The sequence below is a fragment of the Heterocephalus glaber genome, unplaced genomic scaffold (assembly GCF_053883595.1).
Source record: "Heterocephalus glaber isolate CG9 unplaced genomic scaffold, H.glaber_assembly_v1.0 deba00001461, whole genome shotgun sequence".
Classification (NCBI taxonomy): Eukaryota; Metazoa; Chordata; class Mammalia; order Rodentia; family Bathyergidae; genus Heterocephalus; species Heterocephalus glaber.
Genome location: NW_028258308.1, coordinates 34439170 through 34464169, shown reverse-complemented (window position 1 = coordinate 34464169; position 25000 = coordinate 34439170). Strand labels below are relative to the sequence as shown.

General features: G+C 36.2%; 1 long non-coding RNA gene across 1 annotated transcript in view; it reads right to left on the bottom strand.

Moving 5' to 3' along the window:
- The window catches only part of LOC110344075 (uncharacterized), a 62362-nt gene that overhangs the window by 33186 nt on the left and 4176 nt on the right, over positions 1-25000 (bottom strand). Inside the window, exon 2 of the long non-coding RNA XR_002386359.2 lies at positions 19472-19552. This is a non-coding gene — a long non-coding RNA (uncharacterized LOC110344075). The remainder of the gene's footprint in view (positions 1-19471; positions 19553-25000) is intronic.

Sequence of the window (25000 nt, the reverse complement as noted above, 5' to 3'; positions counted from 1 at the left end):
ATGAAATAAGGAACTAAATTTGCCTTCTTTCCTGCTCTAAATCTTTTCCAATATTTCCATGTTTGATGTGAAATTGATTCCAAATTACTATTATTACTGAAATTTGTATACTCCGTGTATTCTCTTTCAAGAAACATATAAAATTGTGTTAAAATATTTATATTTGTTGAATTGGTTATAATTATTTAGGCCTCATGCAATTTTGAGGTTTTGCGTCTTTTAAACTTTTTATTATTTGATCATATAGTTCAATACCAAAGAAGATAATGTGAAATTTAAAGCAAACAATGGGCTTTGTGTACATATAAAGTGTAGAGAATGGTATCAATAAAACACATAATTGGATAGATTTTGTGGACTGAGATATAGGTGATTAGAATGAATGAGTTGAGATTTTTTCAAAATCCCAGAAAATAAGCGTGTAACCATCATCTGCACAGTAGTGTGGTATGTGTACCAACAGTGTTATGTTTAAAGAGCCTTAGTAGTTCATGCTCTAAGTCTACTTCCATGAATATGCGGATTAGTGCCATTGTCCTGTGATGAGAGCTGATTCTACATGTAACATTTATATACAGGTTGAGCACACATTATCTGAAATATGATGTATGATCAAAAAACACAATAAATTTTTTAAAATAATTTTATAGTAAAAGATATATTGCCTTTAATCCCGCTCAAAATACTCTCCTTCACTTTAAATACACTTATCCCATACTTCTTGCCATTTTCTGAAGCAGTTCTGGAAATCTTCTTTCATGAGTATCTTTAGTTATGCTGTCATGGCTCCTCAATATCTTGAATCATTCAAAACATTCTCCTTTTGTGGTCATTTTCACTTTGGGAGTGATTCAAAAGTCACATAGTGCCAGATCTGGGGAACACAGTGGATGAGGGCATACCATAAGTTTCTGTTTGATGAAAACTGCTGTAAACTTAAATTGAAAACTGCTTCAGAAGGGGTCAAGAAAAATGGGATAAATGTATTTGAAGTGTGTGTATATGGGGTGCTTTGGAGGGATTGGCAGGAATGTGTCTTTTAAAGTAATAAATCTTTTTATTTAAATACTTGCCATATTTTCATCTCACCTCATATTTGTGACCATAAGTGCTTCACTGTTCAGATGGTCTTTTTAAAAATATTTGTACAGATATTTGTATGGGTGTACAGAGCACCTATCAGAACACATGAAATCTGAAAAACTCCCAAATCAGAAACTGTTTGAGCATCATCAGAGTTCAAAAAGAATTTCAGAACCTTTCAGATTTCAGAATCTTCTGAATTTCAGACTTTCAGATTAAAGATGTTCCATATGTATGTATACACACACACACACACACACACTCTGGACAAATACATGTATTCTGCTGTATAATTACAGAAGAGAAAATACACCTGTAACTTCAGTCAGAATTATGAAAAATAGCCCTAAAGAGAAAAAGAAAGCCACCAAATTAACAATGAATAAAAACACAGAACAAACCAGAAGAAAAATCAAATGTTCTGAGGCTGAAACTAAAAAGCAGACAAAGCCCATTTCCTACAAAAATTTGTACAAAAGAGTTGTAGCTACAACTAAAAATGCATTTATTCAAATATTTTGGCTCTTAAGAAAGCAGATGCAAAAATGCAAACAAAAGTTACTAAATGCCTGGAAATTAGATAGCTGGGCTGAGTATCAGCAGAAATACTGCCATGAGCATGAACTCAAGTTTTAGAGGAGATGGAGCCCATCTGTCAGTAATCTTCAGAGATGTTGTTTTCATTTCTTCTTTTTTTTGTTTCATCGTTAATGTTGCATTTTGCACAGTGGGTATAAGAATTTTTTTAGAACAAATGTCTTTGTTCCTAATTTATTTAATAATTTCCAGAATAATCCTAGTTTTGAGTTTGATACTTCTATTTGTAGCTGTCTGACAGAAACATTAGCTCTAAATGCCATCTTCACACATTAATTCATTCATTAGACAAAGATCTGGGCCTTTTTTTGTGCAATAATTATTCATGGAAAAAAAAACTCCTAAATTTCAGTTAATTATAACAACAAACACTTTTACTCGATCACAGTTCTGTGAGTTGGCCATGACTGTTCTGATGGATTAGGTTGCTTTTTATACCTTTCTCATCCTACGACAAAGTCAAAAGAGTGGCTTCTATTATGTGCTTTTATTATGATGAAGGCTGCACCACAAGAGGACCAGCTGAACTTTTCAATGCCTCTTTAAACCTTCCTTCACAATTGACATGCTGATAGTCTCCCTATTCCAGTGTTCATAGAAAATCATACACAATCCAACAATGATGGGGCTCAATAGCATTCTCTTCCCATGGCAAATGAAAGGAGAGTAAACATTTGCTGAATGATAATATAATCATCACTGTTCTTACTCTTGGATTCAAATATTATGCTTTTTTACTCTCTATTCAAAATAAACTTATTCCTCACTCAGGAAAACATTCTTAAAGTGCAGGATATTTTACTAACTGCTATAGCAGGCTCATACATAGATCCTACTGTTCTAGACACCTGTAAGCTAAAGTGAAAAGTTACTTATACCCCCTTATAACTATATACACACACACACACACACACACACGCACACACATGCCACATGAAAGTAAAAGACCATCAGGATGATAGGAGAGAACAACCCCATTAGGAAAGGTGAGAAACTGTAGGCACATAGCAGTCACTGGCTCATAAAAGTTCTGAGTTCCTGCTGGACAAATGTCCCTTGTGAAAATTCTTAATTAAAAAAACAAAAAAACCCAAAAAAACTCCAAGCCTCAGAGGCTTACAAACATGAACATTGATTTCTCACATACTGGTGTGCAGTTTGCTATGGTGACCTTTTCCAGGTAATTTCAGAATCACTTCATATGTTTTCTTATTCACAGACCCAGGGTGAAAGAGCAGCTACAGTTTTGGTCATACTGTTTCAAGATGGTAGGCAGGAGTACAAGAAGACTCTTAGAAACATTTGTACTCTCACATCTGCCATAACTCATACATCCAAGGACAACATTAATATATACTTCTCACATTGCAGGAGGCAGTGAGAGCATTTTCTAACCAATAATAAAATCTATTACAGGTAACAGAGACATGGCAGAGGGTATTACAACCCCCAACTTGAAACTATACTACAAAGCTACTGTGATAAAAACAGCATGGTACTGGCAAAGAAACAGACCTGAAGACCAGTGGAACAGATTAGAAGATGCAGAAACAACTCCAGACACACTCAGCCACCTCATCTTTGACAAAGGAGTCAAATACCCTCGCTGGAGGGAAGATAGCCTCTTTAATAAATGGTGCTGGAGAAATTGGGTTTCAACTTGCCAAAGATTACAACTAGACCTATATCTCTCACCATGCACTAATCTAAAATCAAAATGGATTAAAGACCTAAATATAAAAACAGAAATATTGAACCAGCTGGAACAGGGGTTAGGTAGAACTCTTCAAGACATTGGGGTAGGAAAAGACTTTATGAACAAAATATCAGTTGCCCGTGAACTAGCACAAACAATCAACAAGTGGGATCTCTTTTTACTAAAAATCTTCTGCACAGCAAGAGAAACCACAAACAGTATGAAGAGATAACCCACAATGTAGGAAAATTTTCACCAGCTGTCCCTCAGACAAAGGTCTACTATCTAGAATCTATAAAGAACTTTAAAAAATCAGACCTCCCAAATTTAAAGACCCAATCTGAAAATGGGCATCTGAAATGAACAGACATTTCTCAAAGAAGTAGAAATTGCAAATAAACATAGGAAATAATGCTCAATATCTCCTGGCATTCAAAAGGTGCAAATGAAAACAATGCTGAGACTCCACCTCACCTGAGAAAGAATGGCTGCTATCATGAAATCAACCAATAACAAATGCTGGCGGGGCTGTGGGGAAAGAGGAACACTGCTCCACTGCTGGTGGGAGTGTAGACTAGTGCAACCACTGTGGAAATCAGTATGGAGATACCTCAAAGAACTAGGACTGGAAGTCTCATTTGACCCAGCTATTCCCTTGCTGGGTATCTTCCCCAAAGAATTAAAAGAATCATACCACAGTGATATATGTGCACCCACGTTCATAGCAGCACAGTTTGTAATAGCTAAAACTTGGAAACAGCCCAAATGCCCATCAACTGGAGACTGGATCAAGAAAATGTGGGTTTTTTAATATAAAATGGAGTACTACTCAGCCATCAAAAATGAGAAATTAGAGACATTTATTGGTAAATGGATGCACATTGAGGCGACACTCTTAAGTGAAATAAACAGGACACACATGTGTAAATGCCAAATAGTTTCTCTAGTGTGAGAAACTGAAAGTATAAATAAGGACTAAAAGGTATAATAGATAATGTGAAATAGGAAGAAAGGGGGCAAAGGGGAGGGGGAAGTGGGAGCGGTAGGGGAAAGGAAAGAAGGGAATGGAATTAATGTGAGAAAATGAAAAAATGGAAACAAAGTCTTTGTAAATAGGGAGGGATGGAGGGGTTGAAGGGAGGGCAGGGGAAGGGAGAAAAAATAAGAACCAAGAGAGTATGTAAAGGTGCATATCTCCAAGAATGAATGTCATTATATTGTACCCCTAAAATGTACCAATAAAAGGATATACTAAAAAAAAAAATCTATTACATAGGATGAGATATGTTAGAGAATTTTTCTTCCCCCAAAGAAGTCCAATGAAAGTAATCTTTCCTGATATTGGTAGGATTTAGAGAATAGTTAAGTTTCCTTCATGTAAACTGTTCTACAATCACAAACATAAGTTGTATTTATCCATGGGATAAACATGAAGGAGAATAAATAGAAGTACATAAATTTTACTTTGTATTGAGAATGGAACAAAATATTCTAGCAGAGATTTGGGTTTATTTGAACTATCATTTTTTTAAAAGGCAAAGAAACAGAATTATATAGACAAATTTCACCTCAATGTGGGCAAATCCACCAAAGTAATCCATAATGCTTTGTCTACTTATGCTTCCTTAACAGAAAAAATAAGATGATGATAATGATCTCTAGGGAACTAAAATAAGTAGAAAAGGCCAAAGTTGAATTTGCAGAATTTGGACAGAAGGATTTAAGCAGAAAAAATTAATAAAGTTACAGACAGACTGGTCTTGTGATCAGAAAAGTTGCATGACTGTCTCAGAATATTCCATCCTTCTTGATAAAATGGCAGTGTTGCCAAGCAATAAGAACTGGAGTCAGTTAACATCAGAATTTGAGCTTGGTTAAAACTGTACATTAACTGAAGCTGTACTCAATCTCCAAGACCTTTGGATGCAGCAAAAAACACAAAGCAAGAATATGTCCATTTTCTATTTTTTCAAAGGAAGGAAACTTGTGGAAAAGTCTTGCCCAAAATGCCTATGAGCTTGTGAGAATGCTACTTGTCAACATTAAAAATTATGCCATTCCACAGTGCATTCACAAAATAAAACTTCTCAGCCCCTGTGAATATAAAGATATTATAATATTACAAAATCATATTTATGTATTTCCTGGGTAGTTCACTCTTCATTTTTTAAGGATAAATTTTGCTTATTGGATATTTGGTCAAGCATGTAGCCACTTTCATAGATCAAAAGATACATTTAAATCTAAAGAAAGGTCATAAGTCTAGAGAAATCACAATTCTGGCTCAGTCTTTCTGGAAAATCACAGATAAACTTTGAACTATATGAAGGATTTGAAACATATATACTGAAGTAGAGGCCAGGGAGAGAAGTTTAATTGTTTTGAAAACTAGACATGATTATTAAGTCAAGGAAAACAAAAATAAGAATGGGAAATTTACTAACAAAAAAAATAAAAGGCATCATTTTCTGCCTTATTTAATATATGTTTTCTGAGCAGCTCATATATGCAAGATACTATAATATTGCTACAGTCATGTGCCACATAAAAATATTTCTGTCAAGAATGGATGCATTTATGACAGTAATCTTGTAAGATTTTATCTCCTAGTGGTATGGTAGCCATCTTAGTTTATTCCTACCATGACAAAATTTCCCAATGAGGCATTCCTCAGAATATCCCCATCATAAGAAACATATGACTTATATACATACATATAATATATGCCAGGAGAACATTTAAGTATCAAACATGGATCTCCTCTCAGGTGCTCACACTTTGAATTGAAATATATACACATAATTCTAATACAAAGTAGAAAATATTAACATTTATAAGGAAAATAAACTATAATTTGAAGTACAAGACTTATGTTGCCCTGAAAGAAGGTGCTACTAATATGTCCTGAAAAGTAGAGTAAGTACTAACTTCAAATAAAAGGTTGTCATAGATCAGCCAAAAAAAAGTATTACGTGTGATGACAAAATAGACAAAATAAGAGATGGAGGAAAGCAGTGGAAATTATTGAAAAATGCATTATTTTTATTATCCAAGTATATGAATATTAAATTAGTATTTTTGGCACACTGATTAGAATTAATGAAATTATTGATGCTTGACATTCTTTATGGTAGGATTCTTAAGATAATAAATGTAATTAGATACTAAAATTTAATATAATTTCATGGAACAAACAAAAAATTCAATCTAATAATGCGTGGAACCTAAACAATATAGTTTCTTTTATGAGTACATATGTATTCAAATAAATGCATACAAACTAACATAAATATATGTAAGTGCCTATTTAAGAAAATTTTAGAGGTAAAATTACAAAGGGATCTTAATAATTGTATATAATTTATTCGATATTTGAAGCGTGGAATTTACCAGCACAAACTTCAAAGAACACAATAAAACATAGCATATAATTCTGGTTTTGTACCAGATTCACATAACTAACTTCTATAAGTCAGTAAGAAAAAAAAATTATATCTTAAGCTATTATCTCACACAACATTTCCATTTTACCCTGTTCCGTTAGGAGGATACACACAAAAGTCATACACTGATCTGCCTAAGGTAACCAGAAAGTAATTTTTAAATTATATCCTAAGAAGAAATAGCTTAATGTTGGCACTATTTTCATTATTTCTCATTAAAAAGAGAAAATTGCCTGTCTTAATATAGAAAGTATTTAACTGGCTACATGACAAAAATATTAAGTTTTTATTGTCATGCATTACATTTAATCTATAATTCTACGTGTGATTTAAGATTTACTCAGGTTTGAGATAAGTGTGAGTTATTCATATTATTAAACTTTGTTATTTTTTATTCTATTGACGCCAGTATGTATAGCTTCCATGATTCTTTCAATATTTAATTTTTAGCCCAGTACTGAACCCATTCTGTATAAATATTTCCTTGATACATGGAAAGATGAGTTTTCTTTGTACATGGATATATAAAAAACCCTTATTAATTAAATTATATCAATTCTTTGCCTTCTTATTCTTGCTACTTAAATATTAAAGATTTAGGGTTAGGCTAAATTCATTCATTCCCTAAATTCCCCATCCTCCCCCTCATTTTGTGAGGGATAATCATGCAGATTAAGAGTCAGCCTGTGTGTTTTAAATCCGGGTTTGGTATTCGCCATCTGTGTCATCTTTGTCAAATTGATGTCTCTCAGTCTTAGAGTTTCCATTTATAAAATGAAGATAATCACTTACATTATCAGAACAGCTTTAGATAAAAGAGATAACGCGGTGATTTACAGAGTAGTTCACACACAATACGGTCGGTCAATAAACATTTGTTTTAGTGCTATAGGTATTATCATCATTCATTTGTTTTAGTGCTATAGGTATTATCATCATTCTCCGTTCACTTCTAATACTTTATTAGTTTGTTCATTTTGGTTTTCCTCTGCCCAGTAGACACTCACAGGGAGATGTAATGACTGACCTTTCCACAGACTGATCAGCCTGCTTTCTCTATAAAGGACTGGCTGTGACTGCCAGTGATTCAAAGCAGGAGCTTTTCAGACTAAGCTATTTGGGAGCAATAGTTTCCAAATAGCGATCCTCTCTCCTGTTACAATAACAAAGAGAGCTTTTTATAAATAATGCCTGCACTAGTATTTCTGATTTGATGGATAGACTGCTGGAGACAAGTAGTTTAAGCAGCAGAAACAGTGATGGCAGCAGTCCATGGATACAAGGCTAATCTGGGAGAGACATGCAGCTTGAACCCACCTTGGCCAACAATAAACATACTGGTGTGGATGTATATCAATCCAGGTAATGAAGAAAGAAGCAAGGCCTTGTGATGGATGGCACATTGGCTCTGTTCTGGCAAAGCCCATGGTTTAACGGGAAAGAGAAAAACCCAAGAGTAATGTTATCTATGTGACCTAGCTGTAGAACCATGAAGGTGAACTATGCAAGGAAGAAGTAGATGCCATCCTAGAAAAACTCACAGTGAAGTGATGTTTTATCTCTAAAGGACAAGTCTACTATAGTAGAGAAATGGAGTAGGGCATATACAAAGAAAGAAAAAATTAGATGGTGCTTAAGTCAGCAGGGAAAGTAAGAACACCTTCATTTATAAATAGCCTGAATAAAGATTGATAGGGTGGTAGAAAATAATTAGACACACACATGTCACCACTTAAACTTGGCAAAGTTACTTCATCCCCTGTTCCTCTGCTCATTTGTTGGCTAGATAGAATATAATACCTGTTTGAAATAGGGGAGAGGAAAAGAATTAGCTCACCAAGGTATTTGGTCTATAGCCAGCGCACAAGAAATATTAGGTTTTACTATGCTATTATTTTATTGTTTTATCTTTAATATCCTTAAATTAGTTTACAGAATACAAAATTGGCAATTAACTTCTTACAATGATACTATGCAGTGCCATTGCACATGGAGTGAAAAGGACTCTAGCCTAGCACTGCTGGTGGATGTGCAACTATTTAGGGGGAAAAATCACGTATCAAATGAATATCAAGAGCTTCAAAAATTAATGTCCATCCACTTTAATCCACTAATTGTATTTCTGGGCATTTATCCTAAGCAAATACCCGCCAATATGTAGGAAAAACTATTTATGCATAACAATGTTTACTGCAATATCATTTATGATAGTAAGAAAACTGAGAACAAAAAGATTTTAATCAGGCACCTATTAAAAATTGTGCTTACCAAGTTTTTACAATAATGATATATTATATGAATGAAGAAAAGAGGATATAAAAATTGTGTGTTATAATCACAACAAGGAGTATTTGCATAACATAAAAAAGAATCTACATAAAATTTTGGACGGTAGGATTATATATTTTCCTTTACTATGTTGCTTTTTAATATTTTCCAAAATAAACATTTATTTTATTACCGCTATCATAGAAAAACAAGGTTTATACAAACAATGATCGGCTAACACTGAGGCTTCAATGGTGAGCGAATGCTTTGCACAGACTGTGCTGTAATGACTTGGAATTCCTTCCATCCTTCTGCCTCTCTGGATTTCCTTGAAAGTGTTTCCTCTCTACAGCAAGAGCATAAAAGGACAACTATGCTCCTGCATGCACAGCCCTCTGCTCTTTATATGGCAGGTGACAATAATCGTGACCTGGAACATATCCCAAGTAGCACTTCAAGCCATCAACGATGTTTCACAAGGCAGAGTCTTGCAGAAGGGAAACACTCCCCGATCTTTTGAGACTTTGTAAATGTGATGACGCATGCCACCTCTCCTTTCCAGTCCTACTGTCTTCTTCACCTGTCACCTTTCATCCTTCTTTCAGCTCCATGCCCTGCACACTGTGTCTGTGCCTCCAATCTCTCCAGCTCTTGATGGGAATGTTCCTGAACTGCTTTCATCCTGGTCACTGCCTCATTCCCCTCCAGAAACTGATGTCAAATATCAAACTTTGTGTAGCATTCTTACATGGACAAGAGAGATTTCTCACTTATGTTTACACTAAAAGCACTTGGTGTTCTCTGTCTCTCTCTCTCACTCTGTCTTCATATTTTTATATTGAATTATAGTTCTGTTTTGATTTTTAAATTTAGTCATTTATTAACCTGCATTAAAGGTACTTTTGGAATGTTTTCAACTGCTATATAAGTATACATTGCACATATATTATGGGGTACCATGTAACGTTTGATTCCTGTATACATTGCATGAAGTTTAAATCAGGATAAACATAATTATCATCTCAAACATTTATCATGTCAGTGTAGGGAAAACTTTCAAAATTCTTTCATATAGCTTTTTGAAATATACAGTGTGTTAATATCATCTACAGTCATCATACTGTACAGAACTTCCCAAAGTTTCTTGCTCATGTAATTTAGTATCCACTCATCAACAATTCTCCATCTCCTCTCCAAGCTGCTTAGCCTCTGGCAACCACCTTTCTATTCTCAACTTCTGAGACCAATGTTTTTCGATGACATATTTGAAGAACATGCAGTACTTGTCTCTCTGTGCCTGATTTATTTAACTTAATGAATGATCTCTATCTACTATCCATGTTTCCGCAAATTATAGGGTTTCATTTTTGGGGGGTTGAATAGTGTTCCACTGTGTACAAGTACTACATTTTCCATACCCAGTCAACAGTTGATGGAATCTTAGGTTGTTCCTATTTCTTGGCTACATGACCAGTGCTGCAGTGAACCTGGGAGTGCACATGTGTCTTTCACATACACTTTATTTCCTCCAGATATATAATCAGCAGAGGGAATGCTTGATCATACAGTAGTTCTTATTCTAATTTTTTGAGGAATAGCCATTGTTTTCCATTAGGAGTGTAATAATGTACATTCTCACAAACTATGAAATTGTTCATTTTTTGCCAAATCTTTGCCAGCACTTGTGATCATTAGTTTTTTTGTAAATACCATTCTCACTGGGGTGAGGTGATATCTCCTTGTGGTTTTGATTTGCATTTCCCAGATGATTAGTTGAGCATTTTTTCATCTATTTATTGGACATTTGTCTATACATTTTTGGGAAATGTCACTTCAGATCTATTATCTATTTTTAATCAGGTTATTTTGTTTTCTGCTATTGAGATTTTGGAGTGCCTTAAATATTTTGGATATCATCCCTTGGTCAAATACATAGATTGCAAATATTTTCTCCCATTCTATAGTTTGTTTCTGCATTCTATTGACTGTTTCTTTTGCATTGCAGGAGATTTTAGTTTGATATAAATAAACCAAATTGTCCTTTTTTACTTTTGTTTCCTGTGCTTTTGTGGTCTTCTCTAAGTCCTTGCCTGTTCCACTGTTCTTATGTATTTCCCCTATGGGATCGTCTAGTAGTTTCATATAGGTCTTTCCATTTAAGTCCTGATTCCATCTTAATTTGCTTTTATACCTTCTGAGAGAGAGGAGCCTAGCTTCACTGTTTTGCATATAGCTATCCAATTTTCCCTAAAAACACTGTTCTTTTTCCAAAAAGTGTTCTAAGGTCCTGTACCAGATATCAGTTGGCTGTGGATACATGTGTTGACTTCGAAGTTCTCTATTTTGTTCCATTGCTCTGTGTTTGTTTTTATGCTAACATCATACTGGCTTGATTACTATAGCTTTGTAGTATGTTTTGGACTCCAGTAGTATAATGCTTCCTCCTTTTTTGTTCTTTTCACTCAAGATGGCTTTGGCTCCTCAAGATTTGTGAGGTTTCATATATATTTCAGATTTTTTTTAGTCCTCTGAATTATGCTATTCATATTTTGTTAAGGTCTGCATTGAATTTGTACATCATTGATATTATGGAAATGTTAACTATATTGATTCTTCTAATTCATAAACACAGGATGTCTTTCCACTATTTTGTGCCATCAGTTTATTTCATGAGAGTTTTATAATTTTCATTGTAAAGATCTTTTATTTAGGGGGATAAATTTATCCCCAGGTATTTTTGTAGGTATGATACATGTAATTGCTTTCTTGATTTCCATTTCAAAAATTTGCTATTGGAATATAGAAACACTATTGACTTTTTTGTTGTTGTTGATTTTCTAATTAAATTTATTGGTACAGTTTAGGTATACAATGTAATGACATTCATTATTGGAAATTTGCACATTTACATAATTTCTCTTGGTTCTTTTTTTTTGCTCCAATACCTGCCCTCCCTTCAACCCCTCCATCCCTCCCTATTTACAAAGACTTTGTTTCCATTTTTTCATTTCCTCATATTAATTACAATCCCTTCTTTCCTTTCCCCTACCCCTCCTACTTCCCCGTCCCCTTTGCCCCTTTTCTTCCTATTTCACATTACCTATTATACCTTTTAGTCCTTATTTATACTTTCAGTTTCTCACACTAGAGAAACTAGTCAGTATTTATACATGTGTGTCCTATTTATTTCATTTAAGACTATCACCTCAATGTGCATCCATTTAGCTATAAATGTCTCTAATTTCTCGTTTTTGATGGCTGAGTAGTATTCCATTTTATAAAAGAACCACTTTTTCTTTATCCAGTCTCCAGTTGATGGGCAATTGAGCTGCTTCCAAGGTTTAGCTATTACAAATTGTGCTGCTATGAACATGGGTGCACATATATCACTGTGGTATGATTCTTTTAATTCTTTGGGGAAGATACCCAGCAGGTATATAGTGGGTCAAATGAGACTTCCAGTCATAGTTCTTTGAGGTATCTCCATACTTAATTCCACAGTGGTTGCACCAGTCTACACTCCCACCAGCAGTGGAGCAGTGTTCCTCTTTCCCCACAACCCTGTCAGCATTTGTTATTGGTTGATTTCATGATAGCAGCCATTCTTTCTCAGGTGAGGTGGAGTCTCAGTGTTGTTTTCATTTGCATCTTTTGAATGACAGGAGATGTTGAGCATTATTTCCTATGTTTATTTGCAATTTCTACTTCTTTGAGAAATGTCTGTTCATTTCAGATGCCCATTATCAGATTAGGTCTTTAAATTTGGGAGGTCTGATTTTTTAAAGTTCTTTATAGATTCGAGATAGAAGATCTTTGGCTGAGGAACAGCAGGTGAAAAGTTTTTCCCACATTCTGGGTTATCTCTTTACACTGTTGCTGGTTTCTCTTGCTGTGCAGAAGCTTTTTAATAAGAAGAGATCCCACTTGTTGATTGTTTGTGCTAGTTCACATGAAACTGAGATTTTTTTCATAAAATCTTTTCCTACACCAGTGTCTTCAAGAGTTTTACCTAACCTTTCTTCCACCCTGCTCAGCATTTAATATTTAGATCTTTCATCCATTTTGATTCTAGTTTAGTGCATGGTGGGAGATATAGGTCTAGTTTTAATCTTTGGCAAGTTGAAACCCAATTTTTCCAGCACCATTTATTAAAGAGGCTATCTTTCCTCCAGTGAGGGTGCTTGGCTCCTTTGTCAAAGATGAGGTGTCTGAGTGTGACTGGAGTTGTTTCTGCATCTTCTAATCTGTTCCACTGGTCCTCATGTCTGTTTCTTTGCCAGGACCATGCAGTTTTTATCACAGTAGCTTTATAGTATAGTTTCAAGTTCGGGGTTGTGATACCCTCTGCCATGTCTCTGTTGCCTAGAATATATAGTTGGAGCTTGTTTTCAGTTTAATCTATTCAATCACTATGTCTTTAACTCTGTCTTTAATTGGAAAATATAATCAGTTTACATCAAAAGTAATTATTGATAAGATCTAACAATAGCCTTTATATAACTTATTTTCTAGTTCTGATGTATCCCCATCTCACACACACACACACACACACACACACACACACACACACATACGGTTTTCCTTTGTAATTAAGTGAATTACTTTAGAAGTGTGTTTTGATTTCTTACTTTTATTCTTGGTTTGTCTCTTATGGAGCTTTAATCCATAGTTACATGAGGCTTATAACAAGCTGTTTTGAATTTATAGCAACTTGGTATGATCATAAAGATAACAGAATACAAATAAGAGAAAACATATTAAGAAATTCTTGTGTTTCAACTTCCCCATACACACATTTAGAAGTTTTGATGTCCCAGTTTACAACTTTCTATATTGACTATCACTTAACATACTAATGTAGTTTTATTTTAATTGCTTTGCTTTTTAGTCTTCATATATGAATGGTTTATACACAATGCTTACATTATTAGAGCACTCTCATTTTGTGTAATTATTCTTACTGGTGAGTTTTATACTTTTCTGTTTTTTCTTACACATTAAGAATGTTAGGTTTTACCAGCCCAGCATGAAGGTCCATGGAAAAGTCTTGTGCTTACCATGCCACCCCAACTCTACTAGGTCTTGAGGTCTTGAACCATGCTATGCTGCCCAGTGTCAGAGTAGCATTGATGAAGACAGTCCCTTAGCCACCTCAGCAATGCTAAATTGGGCAGTGCCTGAGTCTCACAGACACAAAGACCTATAAAGTCTTGGGAGGTACACTGCTGTCCATGCCACAGCTGACAGTGATACCGGCCAAAACATGAGCCTGTCCCATTGGGTCATTTATCTCTACCTGGTACCAAGGTAGTTCTAGAGCCACAGCTTAAGCACTGGCCTGGCCATAGATGTGCCGTCCAAGGTTGGAAGAAATAGTCCCCAAACCAAGGCTGGCACTGAAGGAGTTCTCACCTGGGCCTCACAGGTGCAGGGGCCTGCACAACTGTAGAGAAGGATGAATGTGCCCTGGGCATATCCTAAGGCTGAAAATGATGCAGTGAAAACTCAGGTCGACCCCAGGGCCTTCAGTTTCCACTGTATACTTGGTCTCAGTGCAACAAACCTGGCTCTGGGTGCCAAGACAAAGCCCTGTGCTGACTTTCTTGCTCTGCTCTCCAGCAGCAGTAGTCTTGCTTCTTGTTCTGCTGCCAGTGGGTGGAGGTACATGCAATCCCTTTACCACCTGGCCTAATACAATTCCAGGAGCTTAGTCTGCAGCTATTGGCCTGGTGAAAGAGGTCAAGGAGCTTTGCCCAGCACTGAGTTTCACTGTGGTCAGGCCTAGTAAGGGGTTCCAGGCCTAAGGTCTGCAGTTATTTGCCTCTTCCTCCCCCAAAGAGAAGCATCTCTCTCCCCGCTGGCCGCTTGGAGTCTGGGAGTGGTGGTGATGGCTCTCTTTCCTTCCTGCCTTATTAAATGCAACTTTTTGCTTTGTAATACTAAAGGCAAGTACTACGGTCTCTTGTCTGACTCCCTTAGCTCTTATGAAGGGAGTTTGGTGCACAAATAGCTGTTCAACTTGGTGAGTCTGTGGGGAATTTTCCAGAGGATCTAAGTCACCATCTTGCTCTGTCTTCTGAATTACAGCTCTGTACGGTGAACAAATTACCCAAGGAAAATTATTCCAATGATGCCCTAAGCCACATATTGTTTAAGTATTGACACTACGTATTTCATAGTACAATGCAGAATTTTTCCAATAAAAATAGTATTAATAAGAAAAGTGATCAAATAAATCCTTTTTTCTCTCCCCCTAAATTTTTCTATATGCTGTAGTTTTATTTAAAACACTAATTTCTGAATGTATGCAATTTTCAAAATGATCAAGGTTAGGCAGAAAATATACAAGAGTAATATTATCAATCATTTTCAGGAAATTAATAATTGTTAAACTTTGGAAAATAAAAATCTAAGACATAGGTTTCATTACTTTTTGTTTTTCCTAACCTTAAGAATATAGAAACTTGAACTGGGGATTTAGCTCAGTGGTACCATGCCTGCCTCACAAGCACAAGTTTGACCCTGAGTTGGACCCTTGGTACCAAAAAAAATAATATAGAAACTTGCTGGGCATAGTGGCGTACACCTGTAATCCCTGCACTGGGGAAGCTGAAGCAAGAAGACCACAGTGAATTTGTGGCCAGCCTGGGCTACATAGTAAGTTCAAGGTCAGCCTGAACTACATAGCAAGACCCTGTCTCAAAAAAAGAATATAGAAACTTGGCATTGTCATGTTTGAATCCACAGCAATTGAATATTTATATCCTTAGGATAACACACAGAAAGAAGCTTCCCACACATCCACTGGGTACCATGATCATTTTGCTGAAAATTCTTGTTTTCTTTAATATTTATCAGTCACTGCTTTATTTTCTTGTTTCTTAGGCTTCCCCCCCACCGCTCCCACTGTGTTTATATTCTCTTCTGGTAAATGTGCATGGTAATATGTAAAGGTAAACCATCATCTTTCTCAGTTCCTATAGTTTTCCTCCTTTCTGGAAATATATCCTGTCCCTCTGCCCACTGAAACCTGAATTAGTTATTGATGTTATTTCTACTACCAGTCCCAAGGTAATTTCAAATATTAAATCCCTCCAGTATACTTTCTTGTATTATCGATATATCATGAATCTTGAAGAGGAGAAACCCATCTAATTTGAATTTAGCTTACAATCTACATCCATTTCACCATCTCATTTATTTATCACCATTTATCTTCTTTTATTTCAACACTGCCAACATTTGGGGATGACTGTCTTTTCAACTATGATTTTTCTAGGATATAAAGAATATCTCCTTGGGGTTTTTAATACATGTTTCTTCATAACAAATGATGCTGAGGACCTTGTCATGTGCTTATTAGAAATTCATGTCTCCTCCAAAGAAATACATATTTAAGTCTTTTGGCTATGTTTTTCTGCACTGTTTTCCTTTTTATTATTTGCAAGCGTTCTTTATGTTTCATAGAAATAAATCTTTTATCCGATGAATGATTTGCAAATATTTCTTGCAGGTGCATTGTGTCTTTTCATTTGCTTAATAGTATCTTTCAAAGTGTAAAAGTTTTCAATTTTATTTTAGTCTAATTTACCAATTTTTCTCCTATGATTCACAGTTTTGGTGTCATCTTTACAAGCTCATTGCCTAGCCCAAAGTAAAAAAGAATTTTTTTCTACATTTTTCTAAAAGTTTTATAGTTGAGCACAGATATTTAAATCTGTAACTCATTTTGAGCTGTTTTTGGCATAAGTAAACTAAGGATCTAAAATCACCTTCTCACATGTGGATATCCAGTAGCACCATTTCTTCATTGTCTTAGTACATTTGTAAAGGATCTTTAGTCATGTATGTAAGGTTTTACTTCTGGAAATTCATTTTGTTTCATGAATCCCTGTGTTTATCCTCATGTATAACACACTTATTACTGCAGCTTTATAGTAGGTTATGAAATTATGTGGTAAAGTCGTATTTGTTCTTCTTTTTCAAAATTGTTTTGCCCTAAATTTGGTATTAATGTAAGCTACTCCAGATCTCTTAATCTCATAGGCACTGTTTGCATGGTGTACTTTTTTCCATTTCTTCACTTTTAACCCCTTTGGTTCTTTGACTCTCACTTCCATTTCTTGTAAATAGCATAATGATAGATCTCACTCTTTTATATTTTGACAGTCTTCTGAGTGGTGTCCTTAGTCCACTCACATTTAGTGTAAGTATTGTTCTGGCTAGATTTACAACTACCATTTTGCCATATTTTTCTGTTGTCCCATGTCTTTTTTGTTTCCCTGTTTATCTTTTAGAACCTACTTTGGGTTAAGTAAATATTTTTAGTATACCATTCTTCTGCTAAATTTTTACTACGTGTTTGAGATTTTATTTTAGTGGTTGACCTAGGGATTATAATATACATCTCAACTATCATAATTTTCTTCAAAACTGTACTAACAATTCTGTTAAATACAGAAATGGTACTACATCGTGTCTCTTCCTTCCTCCCTTATGCTATTATTATCACATATATTATATCCATGTGTGTTACATATCCAACAATACAGTGCTGCTTTCAAAGAGGTTAAAGAGCTACTTAAGCAACACTCAAATAGAGTGAACCTTCTCTGGCACCAGAACTGAAGCTTTGGTTCTCCAAGGCTGATGTGCCTGGGTTCTTCTAGTGTGCACAAAACAGGATGGAAAAAGGAGAAGGTAAAACTGCTCAGACAAGAGCACCACTGGCTCAGGCTTCTTCTATCTAAAGTTCAGTAGCATTCATGAATAAGTGCTTCTAGTTGGAGGGAGAAGGTTTTAAAATAAGCCTCTGGCCAATTTCTGCTGTTGGCAAATGGCTGTTTTAACAGTTTTCCAGATTTATACTGCTTTTCAGAGAAAAGATTTATTGACCTCCTTACTACATGATGGCAGACAGGAATCTCCCTTATGTTCTCATTTTCAAAAAGTGAAACTCAAGTAGATGGCATAGAGGGTACAGTTGGATGGAATAAATAGGAAAAGCAGACAGACTCATTTTGCATATTGTGGTATGACTGATCTTCCAAGATCTGTCAGGCTTCCGAATAGATATCTTCTACTTCTCTCAAATTTTGGAAAAACTTATATTAATGTATAAATCCATTTTAGATTACATTTTTTGAATTAGGAAAAAAACTGTAACATCTATGAAAACTATTCTTAGGGATGTAGCAAGGAATAGGGGGAAGAATTATGATGTGAGGAATTTGGGGCAATTCATCCTTCTACTTTCACTTATCAATTAGAAAATTAATATGTAGCTCAATATCTTTCAAGCTAAAAAAGATATTTAGCTTGAAAGTGTTGGATGGAGTAATATGATAAAAATTAGGAGAACAAGCTCACACATGTGTAAATACTGAATAGTTTCTCTGGTGTGAAAAACTAAAAGTGTAAATAAGGTTCAAATGATATAATAGATAATGTGAAATAGGAAGAAAAGGTCTAAAGGAGTAGGGGAAGTAGGAATGGGAGGGAAAAGGAAAGAAGGGAAAAGAAAAAGTATGAGAAAAGGAAAAAAATGGAAACAAAGTCTTTGTAAATAGGGAAGGGTAGAGGGGGTGAACGGAGGGCAGGGGAATGGGGAAAAAATAAAAACCAAGATAAATCATGTAAAGATCCCAACAATCAATGTAACTGTATTTTATACCTAAAATGTACCAATAAACTTAATAAAAAAATTAGGCATGTAAAAGTATACATTCGTTTGGCGTTATTTCATTTTATTCTATTTTACTTTATTTTTTTGGTACTGGGATCGAACTTGGGACTTTGTGCTTGTGAGGCAGGTGGCAGAATCACTGAGCTAAATCCCTGGCCCCGTGTTTGGATTTATTTTTGAAGTGAGGATTTTTTTAGATTCTTGGAAGTTACACCAATGTGGGCAAGATTATTGGATGGAGTCAAATGAAATTAATGATATTCTACCATTTTGAAATCTAACAAGGGCAATTTCATAAATTTCAACCTACTTTTGGAAAGAGAACTGAATTTGAAATCAGGAAAAAGAACACTGTTCAACCACTAACCAGCTACCTGAAAAGAACAGGGACATCGAGCTGGGGATTTGGCTCAGCGGCACTGTGCCTGCCTTGCAAGTGCAAGGTCCTGAGTTCAATCCCTGGTACAAAAAAAAGGACAGGGGCATCTGCTCTGATCCTAAGGCTCTTCCTAAGGAGTAGGGTGATTCTGATTAGATCTCTACATAAGCACTTCTCCATAATCCTGAACCCAATTCAATTTCTAACAGTATTTGATGTGCCAGGAAAGATCAATAGCCAGGGTGGTGCAGGGAATTTCCATGGTCCCATGGAGTGACTCCTGTTCAGGACAGTTCTTAGAAAAAAGAATTAACACTCACCTCCTGTTCTCTAGAAATTCTACCATCTGATTGATCTTCATAGCAACAAAAGACTTCTTGAGGTATTTTCATAATTTTCTCCTAAACAAGCATATGATTGATTATTGAATAAATGTATAGTTTGTTCAAAAACAATTTTCCCTATATAGAAGTAACACATATTTGAACACATATTCAAATATGAACACATATTTCAAATAAGTTAAAAATTCCATTCATAGTATTATTATGCAAAAAAACTCCATTATTTTCATTTTAGGGTGTTTTTCTGTATTTTCTATCTATATTCTACAAAATTATAATAATAATGTGTACACAATTTGTCTCCAGTTTTTTAAAATAATATTTTACTGTAAGAATCTTTCCGTTTTTGTAAAAAAAAAAAAAAAAAAAAAAGAGGCATGGCTGCATTTTATTTCATCACCATAAAGGTCCTATACTTAGTATATATTTCTTATACTAGCATATTTAAATATTCAAATAATTTCCAATATTTTACACCATACATAATGCTATGATGTGATATGGTGAAGATGGTGAAGTACATATGTGATCTTCCTTGCTGCAATTTCTCACACACAGCTCTGAAAACCTCGGGAATCTCCAGAGTGTATGTTAATGTATGTTAATGAGTGGCTGAGGCTGGGTGCACCAGGAAGCTTTAGGATGTTGAGAGGGTTGAGGCTGACTTTGAGCCCTGATCCCCTGACCTCCAAGGAGATGACTAGTGAAAAAGTTAAGCAGATCACCAAAAGCCTACACAATCAATCACGCCCACACAACAAAGTTCCCCCAAAACCTAAAAGGAGAGGGTTTGTTGAGCTGCCAGATACCCACACATGTGGGTGTGCCCAGTATGTGATGTCAACTGGGAGGGCATGGAAGCTCTCTACATTCTTTCGCCATACCTTGCCCTTTCTATCTCTTTATCTAATCTCCACCTGTGTCCTCAGTAGCATACTTAATAAAAACATACATGTAAATAAGGCGTTTCACTGAGTTATCTGCACCACTTTAGAAATCAATAGAACCCAGAATGAATAATGGGAGTCCCAGTGTATGTTCCATGAGTCAGGAGTGTAAATGACCAATACCACTTACAGCTGACATCTGTAGTAGGGCAGACTTGTGGTAATGAGCTCATAACAGGTGAGATCTGATATCAGCTACTGGGGATGATGTCAGAATGAAACTGTTCAGACCCACAGTCAGTATCTGCTGGAGAACCACTTCATTTGTGAAAAAAAGCCCTCACACACCCGACCACAGAAGCATCCTGCATTGTGTGAGTGACTAGTCAAGAGAGGAGGAAAAACTCTTTTATTTTTCCTATATCTTAGGTAGGGAGAATGTCTTCTGATATAATTTTATTTTTTAGTATATTAAAAATTATTTTGTGAGGTTAGATTCTCAAATATAGGTCTAAATATATGAACAAATGGTACATTTAAATAAATATGTATTGAGTTTAAGTGCACAAGACAGTATGTTGGAAGCCTGGATAAATGACATTGTGTCTAGGATAAATTATTCATAATGTTAGAGACATAATCTTTCAATCATTAGGGAAGATGAGTAGTAGTTTTGGGGATGTGGTGGGTATGAAGTAAATCACACTAATGGCCATTGTTTAGCCTTAATGTTCTGTCACCAGAGATAGTCGCATTAACTTGGTATTAGAAAAAAGAATAAGGCTTTCATTCCTAAAACTTAGGGAACAACAGATTTATTAGTTAATTCATAATCTAAACAAGTGGTGCATGACATAAAACAATCAGACCCAGAAACATCTCCAAAGCATGTAATCATTTTGATATCATTCAGTCCACACCACAGGGTGCATTAATGTAAAAAGACCAAGACTGGGAAATTGAATCATTAGTATGTAGCAGCAATGGCCTTGTTAATGATTCAAAGCTCATTTTTCTCATGCGAGCAAGATTCATGCTGAAGCTTCTCTGTTTAATTCCTTCCCCAGATGGAGGTTATCTAGAGAGAGATCATGATGCTCTTCTGCTGTTTCAGGGCTGGGATGCTAACTAGGACCTTCCAGCTTCTGGTCTGTTCTTTCCTCATTCTCAGGACCCCTGTGATGCCTCCAAAGTGACCTGGCTTCCATAGTGGCTTTTCTTCCCTTCCTAGATTCTGTCTGCTTTATGACTTCACCTTTTGAACTATTTTGTCTGCCTTCTCTCATCTATAATAAAAATGACCATTTTTGTTTCCCAAGCTGTCATTTGAGGAAGTCAGAGATAGGGTCGGTCTTGTTTATGATGTGTATCAAATGTAGAGACAGTGGCATGTAGTATGTGCTCCAAAAAGGATTATTCAATTTTAAAAGAAATGTCCAAGTGGAGGGTGGTGGCACATGGCTGTATTCCCAGCTACTTGGGGTACTGAAGTAGGAGGATCACATGTTTGGGACCAGCCTGAACAACATGGCAAGACCCTGCCTCAGAATAAAAATGAAAAGCTACACTGAGGATGTAGCTTTTTACTCTAAAGTTATCCATAATTGATTAATTATAATACCCTTGCAGGTGACAGTGGCATGTCACCAAAGCCATTCTGTCCTTTAACCCCAAGGGATGTGGGAGCGGGGGTTATGGAAACAACATTAAGGGATTCTGGAGGAGAGAGAAAAGAGTGACTGTCATTTTGTGCAGCCTCATGTCCTGCAGAAAATGTCAGTTACTTTTCATTATTCATTGGCCATTTATGATGGTCACGTGTCCATCCACCTGCATAGAGGGCCACTGCCTCTGCATTGCAGGGAAGAAGGTTCCTTGTGAGAGAGCCAGGCAGGGACACTGCAGTCCACATGAGCCCACCATCCACCTTAGGGAGACGTGGCTTTCACTTTACTTAGGTCATGAGCGGTCCCCGGAGGACACGTCAACAGGTCACAGAGGACACATGAGCAAGCCACAAGCCCACCATTTCTCCGACCCACCCCCTCAAAAGCCCACCACAAATGCTATGAAAAAGGTTCTTAGCCTGTAAGAGACAACTTCTCTCTTCTGCTCACAGAAAAGTTCCTCTCAGGCTTAGCAATAAACTTGCTTGGATTGTTGAGTTCATGTCCCTTCTTTCCTGCTCACCTTGGAGGCAAGATAGCCAGCTCTGGGTTTGAATCTCAACTATATTTTATTTACAGTGTTGCAACATTTTTAAAAACCTCTTCAATTCTCTTTTCAAAACTTATTTTATGAAAAAATAAAATTTCATGACAAAATAGTAAGAGAATAACAGTTAAAACACAGTATATCTCTATCTTCCAAGAGGTACCTCAAGTATAAGACACAGACAAAAATGATTATCCCTTAGAAACAAACAGATAATAGCACAAAGCTCTTTTCAGTGAAATAAGAGAAACTAGTGGAATAAATGAAACAAATTAACATATATATAAAACTATTTTTGAAACAACAGAATAGGTAATTTGCAGAATTATTTGAACTTCTCCCTACTTACTATTTATCTTCTATTTTGCTCTTATTTGTGTCATTTTGGCTTAGTCTCAAATTAGACCAGTTTCTTTCAAATTACATGACACATAACCTCTGCTTTCAAATATTGAAAAAAAGCTAGGTTAGCTATGGGTCAGTTAGCCATGCTTTTGGTCAAAGTTCTAGAAACCCTCAAAGTTCACCTTTCTGGATGGCCTTGGACTTAATCACATGTACACTGGCCATAAGATACCAACAAAATAGGAACAACAAACATGTAATATTTCCCTCTGCCTCTTTTCAATATGTCCAAGTCATTTACGATTCTGTCATAGTGTGTTGTTCCAGAAAAAGACATGGAGCCAAAGATTTAGGAGCAGTAATTTATTAAGGAAAAGCTCCCAGAAGAAATTAGTAAAGAAACCAGAGAAACAAAATAAAGAAAAGCAAACAAGGTGTGATCATCATGAAACCCCAGCCCTTCCCTGCTCTCAGAGAAATCTAGTGTAAATGCAATCTTGAAAGTCACTGGTCCATTTCCTGATAAGAAGTTGGGTTCCACCTTTCCCATGACATTGGCTATGGACCAACACAAGGTGGGGAGGGAATCTGAGAGTGAACTCCCAGGCAGGGACCAATGTTCTACAGGCTGGGAAGCCATTAGCTATTACCAGCAGATACCTGGGCATAGGAGTGCCGAGCTGGAGAAACTGACCTGAGGGGCTTTGGGCAAAACTCACCATCATCTGATAATACATTCTTAGCCAAGGACTGCTTCTTCCTGCTGTCCATTTTCCTACTTCAAACACACTGTATTACAAGGTATTTTCAAAAACTGTCCCACTAATCACACTAAATAATTCTGCAGAAGACTGTGCCAAACTTGAAGAGGTTAGTAAGAGCCTGAGGAGAGTCTAGAGTCTCCATAATAAGAAACAAGTAGGGTTGGGGGGGGGGGTGTCACTGCCACATACTCCCACAGTAAGAGGTTATCTCTTCTTTCATGCAACATCAGTATCTTTTCAGACTCTTACAGACATAAGTGAGCCCTACCTTCCCAGGGAATCACACTGTCATGGCTTCCAAGTAAACTGTGTAACCTAAACCACTGCTCAGTGTTATCGTAGCTGCACACAGAGAAACAACACCCTGCAACTAAAAAGGAATAGAAACACAAAGCAGATCTCTAGTTATGTCAAAAAAGGAAACACAGTGCATGTCTATTTTAAAAAGAATCTTAGAATTCTTTTTTTCCCATTTTTTCTTTTTCTTTCCTCATAGTTAGGACACAAACCCCCAAATTCTATCTTTCTTCATCTCACTCCCCAAATCAATCTCCTCTCACAAACTCAAGCCTGAAAAGCTTTCTTTCTCTTACCCATCCCCCCCATAAGACACTTAACATATCTACTCACTCAACACCCTTTAAGCGTACAATACAGTAGTGTTAAATATGGGCACAATGCTGTACTGCAAGTCTCTGGAACTTGGTCATCTTGCATAACTGAAGTTTTACACTGGTTGGATAGCAGTTTTCCATTTCCCTTCCTCCACTTGTGGCAGTCACCATCCAACTCTCTGCTTTGATGTGACTGTTTTATTCCTCTTGTATATGTCTTAGCTGTTCCCTTACTAAATTCAACAGCTGTCTGCCTTCAGCTAGCTTCTCTAGATGCTCAAATACTCCCTCTCACCGACAGTATTGTCCCAATAGGTATCATACAGCTTCAGGGATAACAAAGCAAGACAGAATGCTCACTGTGTGCCAGGAGCAAAGGAAGGCTGGCAAAATGGTTCTCCTAAACTGTCAGACAAGAGGGATACTTCAAAAGATCCTTCCACCTTGTCATGCCAACCATCCAGATTGCCCTTTAATACAATCCCATAAGCCACTGGATATTGTGCAGTTAAACACTCAGTCCTGGGAGCTCCCCTGGGCTACATAGTTATTCAACCATCACTTCCTAAAAGGGATCCTATAAGCAGTGTATATTTTAGAAAATAGATAATCTAGAATCTGGTACAAGGTATGTGCAAATAAACCTCAATGTATCTCTCCTGAAACTATATGTGGGGTAAG